Below are 14,511 nucleotides of genomic sequence, written 5' to 3' on the forward strand. Positions count from 1 at the left end.
AGTATCCCGAGAAAGGATTGAAAATTGGAAGGATGAAATCAGAAACTTGGCTTTCAAATGGAATTTCAGGTGAGAATTCAAAATCGAAAAATTAATTTTTCCTAAAAATTTAAGCTAACAAAAAAAGATACATAATTTTTCATGCGAATCTCTTTTTGTTTTCTACGTAATTTTTTTATATAAATATTTATTGTTGAATTTCATATGATGAAAATTTAATTATTTTATAAAATTTAATAATAATTATTTTTATTCATTTAGCTTATGTTTATTTTTTTTAGATTTAATAAAAATTAAATTTTAGATCTATTAGTAAAGAAAATTTTGATATTATATTACGAGACTATTATTATTGATATATATTGGATGTCTGATATGCGTAACTATTTGATTTGAAAAAAATTGATTTATTTTATACAAATGATTTTTTTTTAAAAAGATTGGTTTGAATAGATCAAATAATCACTTTTAAATTTTTTTTAATTTTTTCTGCGTGTTGATACAGGAGCATGTATCTTTATGTTTGTGTAGTTAATTAAAGTAGCCTAATTTAGCATATATTATTATATTGTGTTATGAGTTAGTTCCACATCGCCTGAGGTATGAAAGTTCTCCCTCCCCTACTAGTATAAATATGCGTATGTACCCCTTTTGTTTAAGAATTGAAGTTGATTTTTGAATATGAAATAAGCTGTGTACTTATTTTCCTCTAACCTCTTTACGAGTAAGAGGTGTATCATTGGCTTAGCCAATCAATGTGGGTTCTTGGTTACTTTCACCATAGTCAGATTGTCAAGCGACGTCCCGGCGTCAGTTTGGTATAAGAGCAAGCAAGGTCGGTCCTCGACTTGCTCCAGTAAAATTTTATTTGGTTCGTGGGTACGGTCTCAGTTTGGTTCGTGGGTACGGTCTCAGTGCGGTTCTCTCGCTGTTGGTACAAGTTGTCATCAGTACGGATTGTCTCTCGCTATTGGTACGAGTCGTCATCAGGACGGATTGTCTGTTGCGAAGTTTCGGATAATATTGTTCTTTTCTCTTCTTTTGGTGCTTTTTCTGTTGGTGATTATCATTCATTATTGGTGCATTTCCATCATCATTGTGCATCATCATAACATCAACACCAAACATCAACCTCATTACATAGTAGTAAAAGATGGTTCCAAAGCGTAGAACTACTCAAGAGATTGAAATGGAGGAGTTACACCGTCAAGTTAAGGAGTTGCGAGAGCAACTTGCAGAACATGAAGCTGCTCAAAATAATCATGGCAGGCAGAGTGATGACAGTTCTTCTAATGAAGAAGATAATGCAAATCCATTTCATTATTCGTCTTCGTCTGAAGATTTGTCCACACAAAGAGCACGACACAACATGACTCACAAAGTTAAAGACTTAGAAATTAAAATTGATGTTCCTGAGTTTGGAGGGAGACTCCAACCAGATGATTTCATCGACTGGCTTTGCACAGTGGAAAGAGTATTCGAGTTAAAAGACATTCCAGACGACAAGCGCGTGAAGCTTGTAGCAATCAAGTTGAAGAAGCAGGCGTCAGTTTGGTGGGAGAATCTCAAGCATCAGCGAGAAAGAGAAGGAAGACGAAAGATCATGACATGGGATAAAATGCGTCGTGAGCTCAAGCGCAAGTTCCTTCCTGAACATTACAGGCAAGACACCTTCATCAAATTTCATAATTTGAGGCAAAAATCATTATCTGTAGAAGAATATACAATGAATTTCGAAGAGTTGCTTATAAAGTGTGACATTCAACAGCTAGAAGAACAAATAATTACTCGTTATTTTGGAGGACTGGACACAGAAATTTCTGATGTCATTCAGCTGCAACCAGATTGGACCTTAGATGATGTCATTAGGCTGCCATTAAAGATTGAAAAGCAAAGAACACAAAGGAATAACACTCGGTCTCCGAAGGACAAAGAAGTCATCCTTGATGTTCAACAAGAAGTGAAGACAGGATTTTTTAAAGGCAACAAGGAGCGTGGATCATCAAGTAGGAAATGCTTCAAATGTCAAGATTTTGGGCATATTGCTGCTGATTGTCCAAATCGAAGGGTTATCACTCTTGTCGAGGAAGAGGTTAATGAAGAACCAATTCAGGAGTAAGAGGAGGAAGGTGAGGTTGACTATGCTATTGAAGAAGTTCCACCAGATTGTGGAGAAGTTTTAGTAGTTTGTCGAAACTTGAATACTGCAAGGGTAATAGAAGACAAAAGTTGGCGACGCCACAACATCTTTCACACAAGATGCACTGTTGAAGAGAAGGTTTGCAAGGTTATCATAGATAGCGAAAGTTGTGAAAATGTTGTTTCAAATTATATAGTAGACAAATTGAAGCTTCCAACCGAGTTACATCCTTATCCTTACAAGTTGCATTGGTTAAAAAAGGAGAATAAAGTTAAAGTAACAAGGCGATGTTGTGTCCAATTTTCTATGGGAAGCAAATACAAGGATAAAGTATGGTGTGACGTCATCCCGATGGACGCGTGTCATTTACTGTTAGGACATCCTTGACAATATGATTGTGGAGCTATTCATGATGGTTTCAAAAATACATAATCCTTTATTAAAGATGGCAAGAAGATCGTATTAACTCTATTACAACATGTAGATGGTCAAAAGAATCAAGCTGAGCTATGCCTTTTCACATCTTTCAAATGCACTCACCAATGGAATCTTTCGCCAATACAAGATGCACCTTTTTCAATCCAGGGAGGATAATATCAGGAGCCCTTTTCAATCCAGGGAGAATGATGCAGGAGCATGTATCTTTATGTTTGTGTCGTTAATTAAAGTAGTCTAGTTTAGCATATATTATTATATTGTGTTATGAGTTAGTCTCGCATCGCCCGAGGCATGAAAGTTCCCCCTCACCTACTAGTATAAACATGCGTATGTACCCTTTTTGTTTAAGAGTTGAAGTTGATTTTTGAATATGAAATAAGTTGTATGCTTATTTTTCTCTAAGCTCTTTGAGAATAAGAGGTGCATCCTTGGCTTAGCCAACCAAGGTGGGTTCTTGGCTACTTTCACCATAGTGGGGTGTTAACCTCGCCAAAATTGGTGACCCAAGCGACGTCCCAGCGTCAGGTGTTATCCTTAAATCCTTAAATAATGAATTTAGTATGTTTTTTTCTTCATCCTTCTTGACCAATCTTTCTTTAAATTTATCTTTTACTCTTATTTATTAAATTTTTTTGTCAAATATATGTATATAAATTATTTGAAAAAGTAAAGTTTGGTATTCTGAAAAAAATAAAATTCACTTTTTTTCTGTATAGGAATGACGAAAAAAATTAGGAATTGAAAAGAAAAGAGGAAAAAATTAGAATTCACATGGAAGGAAGAAATTGAGTTTATGATATGAACAAAAAATTATAAATGGTATCATCTGTGTCTTTTTCTGTCTCTGTTTCTATATTCCTGAGGAGCTTTGTTTTGTTTTCAATGACTCAAATTTTCAGTCGCTAAATTCCTTCTCTAACACAGATTTTAAATTAAGCCGTAAAAATATGTTCAATTACAAATTTACAGTTAAATTAAATTTCATGGTAATCAACCAAGTAGCTTTCATATTAGCTATAAAAAATTAGAAGAGAACGAATTTTAAAAGCGTAACAAAGAAGAAGAGAGTAAAAGTAACTGTTTGGTGCAACTTAAATTATTTTTTAATTAAACTCTTTATATAAAATAAATCATTTTTTTAACCAAATAATAACACATGTCAGCAATCTAAAAATAATTTCATATAAAGTCTAACTGTTGGTGAATTTCTGCCATATCTAATATATAGATAGTTTAATAACTTTTCCTATTGATTAACACTTAACTGGCTTTTAAAATAGTAAAAGGTTATAAGTTAATTAAGTGAGCATTAAACCTAGCTATGATCTCCTAAAATTTATAAGACTTCTTCTAAAAGCTAAATAAATGCGCAAACTAACAATAATAATCATAAATCAATAACCTTGTATTCAAGTGAACATAGGCAAGAAGCATGTTCCGAGGATTATTTAAAATAGATAGATTTTGGCCGAAATGTAAGGTCCAAACTCTTTTTAGGACAGTATCTAATTCTGCTGATGTTGAAGTGCTGCTGTTTGAGTTCCTCATGAAGAGGTGGATAGTGGTACCTACAAGTGACTCTGATGTTTAAGTTAGCAAGGGTTTAAAGCAGGTTTTTTGTAGATTGGATTCTGAATATACTAGAGTGCATCAGTGTATTTCTAGTAGAAAAGATAACCACCTTTTAGAGTAGTTCCACCTTGAATGGTGGATGACCGTTTTCTTTTTATAGAAAAGTTGTTTAGATCTCCCTTCTAGATAGATAGATAGGAGATATCTTAGGAGTTAGTTACTTACTCAAATAAGTAAGACTGAAATGACGTCATCGCGCCCGACCTCTGTGAGGTCGGGTAGGAGTAGATAAGGTGGCCACCTTTGTTGGATGAAATTTTATTCGTTTTGGGTCTGGCTATATTTTTGGGACAGGGTATGAACAGTGTCACTGTTTGAGTCTGATTTTTAAAAGGTCGGACTCAAACATTTGTAGATCAAGTTGGTTCCTTGTAGATTTAGCGTATTAGGTCAGACAGACAACCTTTCAGGTATCACATCGGGTACTCGACATGTTTTAAATGAAAAGATATTATGTCTTTTCATATCTTGTGCACATCACTCTATGGTTACTTTGGTAACCGTACGACATAAATGAGGCGTCGTGAAATTACCATTTTGCCTCTAGTATCTTATAAATACTCAAATTCATTTCTCTTTTTTCTTTTTCGCCTTTGTTCTGAAATATTTGCACTTCATCATCTTCTTTCTTTCATCAAATTCCTACAATCTTCTTTTCTTACATCCATTCTTGCATTCAAGATTTTCTCTATCTTGAGGCTTAGAAGACTTTGTCTATACTTTGAAGTGGAACTTTTGTGTTTTGCTGTTCAAGTGTCCTTTTTTCGCATCACATTCCTTCAAGATTAGCGTTCTTATCTTTTGAACTTCTGTCTCTGTTTTTATGTTCTGGGCAATGCCATTTTTATGGCCTTTGGCGATGTTTCTTTGTCTATTTGAGAAATTCTTTGGAAAATTTTGTTTCTTTTTCTTTCTTGAATTTGAACGTCTGCTTGTTACTGTTATTGATGAACCTGAGTGTGAAATTTTTATGTTGTGTTGCCCCCAAATGGTGTCACTTAATTTGTTGAAGATGACGCCATTTCTATATCTGATAATGTAAAGTAGTTGTTTTGTTTATAAGAATTTGTAAGAACTATAATCATTTGTTGGTATTGTTGACGACGACCCAACTTATTGTGTTTGTTACCCGACTTTTTGACTTGTTGTGATGATTTCTCTTTGTTTGTTGTATTGCAGGTATAACTTATACGTCTCAGTCAGTTATTCACAACATGTCTTCTAAAGTTTCATCCGATCTGACTTGGGTGGATATATCTGTTTTTACTCTTGTCTCTGCTATTGATAAAGAGTATACCAAGACCTTTCGTAGGCACCATAGGTTGTGTGAAAATCGAGAGGATGAGCGTAGATATGAGATCTTAGTTGCCATTCCTGAGGAGAGGGTGTGTTTTCTCTGACTTAGTAACTCGGAGTATCATTTCATATACGTGTATGAGTATTTTTTTATGAAATTAGGGGTTAGCCTTCCTTTTACTGACTTCGAATCCGATGTCCTTAGGGTCTGTAAGGTTGCCATTTCCCGCTTCATCCTAATTCTTGGAGTTTCCTAAAGATTTATCAACTTCTTTGGCAAGAGCTTGACATCGTGCCTTTTTTAAGGTCTTTGTCCTTACCAAACCCTTTAGCTCCAAGAAACAGGATTGGATCTTCTTTTGAGCAGTTAAGGGAAAGAAAGTTTTTGCCATTTTTTGTGAGTCGTTTCATGACTTCATAAATTACTTTGAAGGTTGTGGTAGGCTTAGAGAAGGGGGGATTGAATCTATGCCTTTCTTTAAGTTGCTGTTATGACCTTTTTAAACAAACTTTCAATTCTGCTTCTGTTTGAACTTAGTAGCGGAAAATTTATGAGAATTTATTTTTGTCTCATGAATATCAGAAAACAGAACACAACAGAAAAAAGAGAAGTTAACACCAGCATGTATCCTGGTTCGGTTGCATTGTGCAATGCAACCTACATCCAGTCTCCTTCACAACCATGGAGGAATTTCACTATACTTAAAAGTATTACATACACCAATTTCACAGGTTTGACACAATCCTTTTCACACTCAAGTTCTAACCTAATTTGACATTGGCTATGCTAATACCTAACTCTTCACTCTTAGTGCTAACCCAACTAAGAAAGGGATACCTCAAAGGTACATGATACAAGACACAAACATACCTAAAGATATATGAAAATAACTCTAGGCTTTTCTCTCAAGTGTATCTCTCAGCCTTTTTCCACTCATGACTTTTACTTGAGCTCTCTCAATATGCATTTTTATACAAGAAATACAGAAAGATAAACATAGAAAAGTACATCACAATATGTAAAATACGAAGGAGATTGATTTCATCAACAGCCTCTTCGCTATGTGCAAAACCAAATTCGCAAATCCCAAATTCAGTTCTTCAGTGTTGGCCGAATGCTTCTTTGAAAGAAAGCATTATCCAAGTAGAAGAACTTCTTTACAGAACACTATTCACCAAACTCTGGTTTTCTCTCCTTACCTCTGAATGAACAGAAAGCTTCTTTTTATCTCCTTGCATGTTTCTTGGTTGCTCTCCCTAGGTCAACTCCTTGAGCCTTGAGCTTCACTAACCCAGCTGTTCACTTTTTTTCCAGTAATCCTCAAAATGGGAAATTTGCTTATGACTTCCCTATCTTGACCGAAAGCCACATTATCAACACAAAAAGATTTCTTCAATGGTAGACCCAGATCTTGACCATTGAAACACAATTTGGTCCCCAAGACATATTCTCAGTCGTTGATGCACAGCAGCAGAGAACAGAAATCCTCTTTTCCATGTAACCCAAAACGGAGTGGCAGAGAGTTGAAGATGAAGAGAAGAAAGTGTGATGCATGTAAAAGGAAATGGGTTACCTTTAACCTAAGCTGGATTTGGTTTGAACTTGTTAATTTGACCTCAGCCTTTCAAGCCCAGTCTCTCTCTTTCTTGCTTCTTTGGTAATTAGCTTAGGAAAGAAGCTCTCTCTTTCTTACTTTGAGTTCTGACCAAAGCAGGCAAAAGTGTACGTTGAGTTTGTGAAGGCAAGTGAGATCAAATTGGAGGAATTTGTTGTTAACGGGCTTGGATCAGGTTTGTATCAAGTTAAGCATGTTGGTTCCTTTCCTTTAATTTACTTCTTCAAGGATTCATCTTGAGATGGATGACTTGGGATTGGTTCATTCCATTCATGCAACCCGTTTGCTTTCTATTCATCACCTTTGGACTTCTATTATTTTTGTGACCAATTAGAATAGATTCAGCTTGCTTTAAGTTGGGATGTTGTTGATTAGTAGCCTTCCAGCCTTGTTTTTATTTTCGTCCAATTGGGCTGCTTTATTATATTTATTTTTGGCCTGCAACATATCATCATAAATAATCAACACTAATTATTTACTTTGCTTAATAAAATAATGTTTGTCATCATTAATTAATTTAGTTAGTTTCTTAACTCAACATACTTTTTTAAGATATGTTTTGTTGAGGGTGTCCAATCTTTTTTTCTGATTGAAAGGGACAAGTCTATTTTTAGCTCGTATTGGGAGGAGAATTAGGTAGTTGTTAAGTATGGCCTAAATGATTTGGATGAGGTCGAGGAGAGTGTAGTCGCTTTATTCCAGGAGTATTGGAGCCTAGCTCCTTATTTGGATACCAAAAAATACTTAGAGAATTCGAGCCAAATCCAACTCAAGCTAAGTAGTGTTGTTTCCATTTTATAGATATGATTTTGATAATTACTTTGTTAGCTAATGTAGTCCGACTTTGATGTCGTGCAAAAAAGATGACTCCCAAGTTGATTGCTATGAAAACCCTTCGTACTGCTAGGAAGAATACTGTTGTCAAACTATCTAGTTAAAAGATGTTGGTGAATTTGGCGACCTCTTCTCTCCTTCTAAATCGAACTAAGGTACGTTAACCTTGATAAAAGTTATTGTCGATCCGACTCCTCAACCGACTCCCCCTTCTAACTCAGGGAAGTAAACAACTCTTCCTCTACCTTTTAATCCCGAGCCAAATCCTAAAAAGCGTAAAACTACAGAGTCGGTGAGTATTTATGAGCAGGGCTTTGATGCAATAGCTTGGAGTGAGAAACACTTAATTTCGCATAGCATTATTAGCATGGATGATATTTCTCTAAACAGCCATCTTCAAGTACTTGTCCGGAGTAGAATTCAGACAGCCGGGGTGTGTGCAGCTTTACTGAGGTTGTTAGAGAAGACTCCCCTTGGCGCCACTCAACGTACTTTGACTGATCTGCAAGCTAAGATGTTATTTTTGAGGGAGTCAAAAAAGGAGTTAGAGGGTGAAAAGGAGTCGCTTGCTTCCGACCTTGCTAAAGCTCAGGAGAGGTGGAAATAATCTGAGGCTGATTTAGCTATGGCCGAGGGCTTAAAAAAAGAAGAAGAGAGTTACACTAGGATTTTTAGGAAGAAGCTTGATTTGGTGGACGAGGTTACCAAGTTAAAGGAGAAATATGCGGAGCTAGAGAAGACTATAGCTTAGGGGATGGATGAGCTAGTTGACAATCTGAAGGCCAAATTCCGCGTTGTAGCTTCCAAGGTGGATCTCTCCCTTAATAATTCTAATAATATTGTAGCTGATGGAGAGATTGTCCCTGTGTCCGAAGACGATGAAGACACTCTCATGTCGGACCCGAAGACCTCAGAAATACGAGTTAAGGGAGCCTCTTAAAGGTTCTGGTTTTGATGACGTATGACCGTCGTCAAATTAATTGTCCACCGTAATTCGGTGTAGACTTCCAATTCCTTGGCAGCGACACCAATATTTTGAGAGTTACCTGAAACGGATGGATTTAGACTTGAACGTGAGGTTTAAACTCCTTTTAGGGCAGCGTCCGACTTTATTGATGTAAAAGTGTTACCGCCAAGTTTCTCGTGAGAAAATGGGAGTGGTACTTGAAAGGGATTCTGATGTTTAAGTTAGTAAGGGTTTAAAGTAAATTTTTTATAGATTAAGTTCTAAATATACCTGACTGTGTTAATGTATTTATAATAAAAAAGATAACCTACCTTTTAGAATAATTCTACCTTAAATGGTAGATGGCCATTTCTATTTTCTAGAAAATTGTTTAGATTTCCTTTTTAGATAAATAAAAAATATCTTAAGAATTAATTACTTATCTAAATAAGTAAGACTGAACTGACGTCGTTGTGCTCAACTTCTATGAAATCGGGTAAAAATAGATAAAACCATTTTCATTAGGTTGACTTTTATTATTTTGAACTTAGTTATATTTTTGGATAGGAAATAAACAAAGCTTTGTCCAAATTAAACACGTCAATCATCAACAAGATCCGTTCATTGTTTACTCCACCATTTGGGTACACTAACACCAGAAAGATACCTGTCTAAGTGTCAACGTAGGTCTCGGTGGTACTTATTAGTCTGAGATTGTGTTCAGAACTAGTACTTATACTGTATCTTAGAATCAGTAGTTTTTAATTTGATTTTATTTATAATTTTGTTATTGCACTAATTCTTATATGCTGCAGGTTATGCACAACCACAACTTAAAAATTATTGTATGTTATAGTCTCTTTAAGCAATACTCATTTATTAATCTGATCTATTTTGATATAACTTTAAATAAAGTTGAAAACTATTTCACCAAAATAATTTATCAGATCTTCAATTATATACACAGGACGATGAGTACTAACATTAATTCCAACAACCAAAGCATGTCCCTTGTGAGTACAAGGCTTACAGGGAGGAATATTTTTCTATATATGTATTGTCAACAATGGCAGCTTAGGGAGGTTGATTTGACCCAAAGAGTTCTAAATCAACTATAATTAAAAAATAGAAAATGCTACATGTACAACACTAATTAGCCTTTAATCAGTTTTTATTAATATTTAATTATTTTTTTTATTAAAACATATTCTTATCTTTAGGGTACGTATCTATAAATATTTTTAATTTAAATAATAAAAACATAAATCAATCTAACTTCTCTCCAATTTCATAGTTAACTATTAGGACTTTATTTCTTTTTACCCAACCTCCTATAACAAACTTGATTTGTTGTTCCTTTTTTATTGTAACTTTCACACTGTGAAGCACCCTCGCAATCAAACATAATTTGTTATTAGTTGCATTAGTGAATTTCAAAAACAAGAACCTCCCAGCTGAAGCCTCTCTCATTTTCATCGGTGAAGGTAGCTGAAGCATCCTTTAATCTTCATTGGTGAAAGGTATCACCACTTTTTATATTTGTGCTTAATTAATGTTATGAAATATCATATTCATCATTTTTAATTATATTTAAAAATAAACAGAAAAATTTCATTCTTATTTAATTGGAACAAGTTTGATTTTATTTGATTTTATTAATAAAATTGTTACGAATAAAGTATTTTGTACTTAATTAGTTTGAGTAAAGAAACAAACAAAAAATCTAGAATTTACGAGAAAAAATATAGCTGGTATAGTCATAATAATTGTGTTTTTATTTTTCAATTATAACACATCTAATAGTATGATATTATATACAAAATATTTTTAAAACACATCCATAATCGTTATAATATATTTTTAAAACACATCCATAGTATATTTTAAAACACATCTATAATCGTTATAATATATTTTTAAAGTTGAATTTTAAATTTTGATTCATTTGAATTTTAGTTGTGTACTTAAATTATAATATATTTTTATATTAAATGTATTAATTTTGAAACGAAAATTTAAGATTTAAATTTTAAATTTTAGTTTGATTTAGTTTAAATTTTAAATATGGATTTAATTTTTAAAGATACTAAATCTATTTACATTTTTTAGATGTGTTTATTTTATTTTTTTGAATTATTGTAAGAAAAGGTTGAATATTATACCAATTTTAAAGGATACCTAGTTGAATTGTTAAAAAATAGTGATGGATTAATTAGATTGATTGATGAAGAACACGAGTCTCATAGAGATACTTCTCTTTTTATTAGGTTTAATTTCTTACTAACTTCACTATCTACTTTTAAATATATAAATAATGAAAAATACATTAAACTAATTTTTAAATTGTTAATTTAAATTTTTTATTATAAGATTACTTTCTTTTTTAAATTAACACGTATATATACATTATTTTGTAGGGATTGAAGCAGCAGCAAAACCTTATGAAGCTCAGATCAAATTGTTCTTTTATATCATCAATTTAAACTAAATATATCTCTTATTTGCTTAAAGGACAAGTTCACAAGCAAGCTAAATTCCAATTAACCTTATGCCCTTGCACCTATTTTTATAAATAACTTATAACTACGTTTAATTTGGATAAAAATTTACTTATAATTACTTTTATGTAAAATTATTATTAATTGAAACTGTTAAAAATTTAATCAAATATATAAAATTATTTAATAATTTTTAATAATCACGTGAGTTTTTACTTTTAATTTATGCTATACATAATCTGAATTTTAGGTGACACCATTTGAAAATACAGCCGTGATCTTATAAAGCTTTTTTGAATGGCTAACTTTCTTCATTCGAGTATGATTGGGCAATAATTGTGAGGATAGAAAATCCAATCTTCAATAATCTACTACTCGATTTAATTTTTTTGTCTTTGTTAGTCGGATGCAATTTATTTTGCCACATCAGCCAAATCTATATATAGAAAATAGATCTTCTTCAGTTTTTTTAATAATTGAAAAAATAAAGTGTGATCTTTCACCTTTAATTTTATAAGTGAAACTAAAATTAAATATGAGAAAGAAAAAAATAAAAAATTAAATTTAACATTAGACACCATCCAATTTTTTTCCACTCGAAAATCTACTCCCTATATATATATATGTGTGTGTGTGTTACAGTACTAAAAATGAATTTATTAGGAGACCAACTGCTTCAATGATTGAGAATGCATGTTCTTCACCACCACATATATACAAGTTTGTCGTCACAACTACGTAGTTAGACATTTTATATATATCATCATTTGTTATGTCATTTATTTCACCTTTGATGATTTTAGTTGCCATAAACAAGTTCGCTTGGTAATCTACTTTTCTCTATCAGGGATACGTGTTATTCAAATTACAATGAATGATGCCATATAATATGAAACCTATGATAATGAATAATGACAGAATATAGAATTTCAAAAACATGTGATTTTATATTTTTATATGAAAGAGATATGCGAGAAATACTAATAAGAAGTGTAACACTAAAAAAAAGACATATTATTATAGTAAAATATTGGATTGTAGGTTTTATTTTGTATTTTTTTAAAAGAATATATGTAGCACGTTTAAATATTTTTTAAAAATATAATTTATCTAATTAATAGACTACACTTTTAAATCTTAATTATTCATATGAAATATAACAAAATAAATAGTTAAAATTTATTTAATTAATAATAGTGTAATATTTTTTATTTAACTTAATAAAGAATATAAAAATTGTACATAAAAATAATAAAAAAATTTAAATTCTATTAGGGTGCATTTGTTTCTGAGAACAGGATAAGATAAGAGATTGAGAACAAAACACAAAAGACAGAAATACAAAATTTTGTGTTCTTATATCCTGTTTGGTGATAAACTAGAACATATTATGAAAATGTAATTTATTCTCATTTTTCATCCAAAAAATTTGAGAAGAAAAATATAATAATAAAAAATATAATTATAAGAAATTAACAAGAATAATGAAATAAAAAATAAATTGTGTCTTTTGTTAGTGTCTTTGTTCTTTTCTATCAGAATAGATACAAAATACATTAATTTAGTGTCTCTGGACATAATATCTATGTCTCATCTGTCAAATATAATTTTATGTTTCTGTATTCTTGTCTTAGTGTCTCATCTCTATGATTAAACGCAACCTTAAGAACAAGTACCTATAAATATTATTTAATGTACATACATTATATATGTTTTTGTAAATATCAATGTTCTGAAAATCAGATTGGACCAATCGGTTGAACCGATTAAATTGGGCACGTTAGTTAATGTGGTTCAATTTATAAAACAAAACCGTTGTTTAGAAAACCGTCGTTGAACTGTTAAATCGGCTAGAAACTGGTTGATCAAACCGAATTGATAGTCGTTCGGTTGAAAAAAAAAAGGAAAAACTCTTGTCCTAAACGACATCATTTGAAGTTCTTTAAAAAAAATGGAACTCAACGAAAAAGAAGCGAAGCCCTTTTCTCATTGTTACTATCTCAAATCTAACAAAAAATTGATAAACAGAAACAAAAAGAATACATAATGAAACATAAAATATAAACATAGTGAAAAGAGGAGGAGAAAAGTAAAAAATGAAGAAAAAAACAAATCTAAAAAGATGCAGAAATGTGCAATAAATCTGGAATAGTGCGATAGAACGACGATTTGAAACAGAGAGTGACAACGGATGAAAAAAAGAGCAAAAAGATGCATTTATTTTGAAAAAAATTTAATATCCCCATCCTCTCTAATCTTTATCAAAAGAAAAATATTCTCTCCCTTTCTCCTGTTTATTTTAATTTGTGGCTGGCTTCATAGTTCATACAAACACTATTACACTAGGATAAATGACAATTAGGTTTAGATGTTAGAGACATGGGCTTTGGACCCAATAAATTTTCAATTCTTCCTTATGAGTATTTAATATTTGTTTAAGAATTTTTGAAATAAATACCTTTTTACCTTTATGTTAGTTACAGGTTTTCATAATTTTAGTAAAATTAAATTATTTAATTTTTGTTATTATTTAATTATTAAGAAGATTGGAACGAAGATGAAGATGATTTTAACGTAATAAATCTGCAGTAAATTTTTACGAATTTTGATAATATATGACACTTTTATGTTGATATTTTATATTTGGATTTAAGTTTGTACTTTATCTAAAAATTTTAAGATTTTGGTTGATGATATTTCATACAATATTTTAAATTTAAAAAATATTTTAAAATTTATATTAAATTATAATTATGTTTTAGAGGGTTTATTTTTAATTTATTTATTATTTTAATATAAAACAGTTTTTCGATTAGACTACAATTGAACAACTAAATTAATAAATCAGTGACTAAAGTACTTCAATGATCAGTTCGATTTTTAAAACCTTAATAAATGTATGAAAAAACAACAATAAAATCCAATAAACTTGTGGAAACTTAAAAAGGTAACTATTTTAATTTTAATAAAAACTTAAGTGTAATTATTTTTATATAAAATTAATAATTAAAAATTATTAAATAAAAATTTAATTTAACTTATTAAATTATTTAATAATTTTTAAATATTAATTTTAAATAAAAATAATTACGCATGAATCTTCTCTTTTTA

Source organism: Arachis duranensis, unplaced genomic scaffold (genome assembly GCF_000817695.3).
Source record: "Arachis duranensis cultivar V14167 unplaced genomic scaffold, aradu.V14167.gnm2.J7QH unplaced_Scaffold_232525, whole genome shotgun sequence".
Taxonomy (NCBI): Eukaryota; Viridiplantae; Streptophyta; class Magnoliopsida; order Fabales; family Fabaceae; genus Arachis; species Arachis duranensis.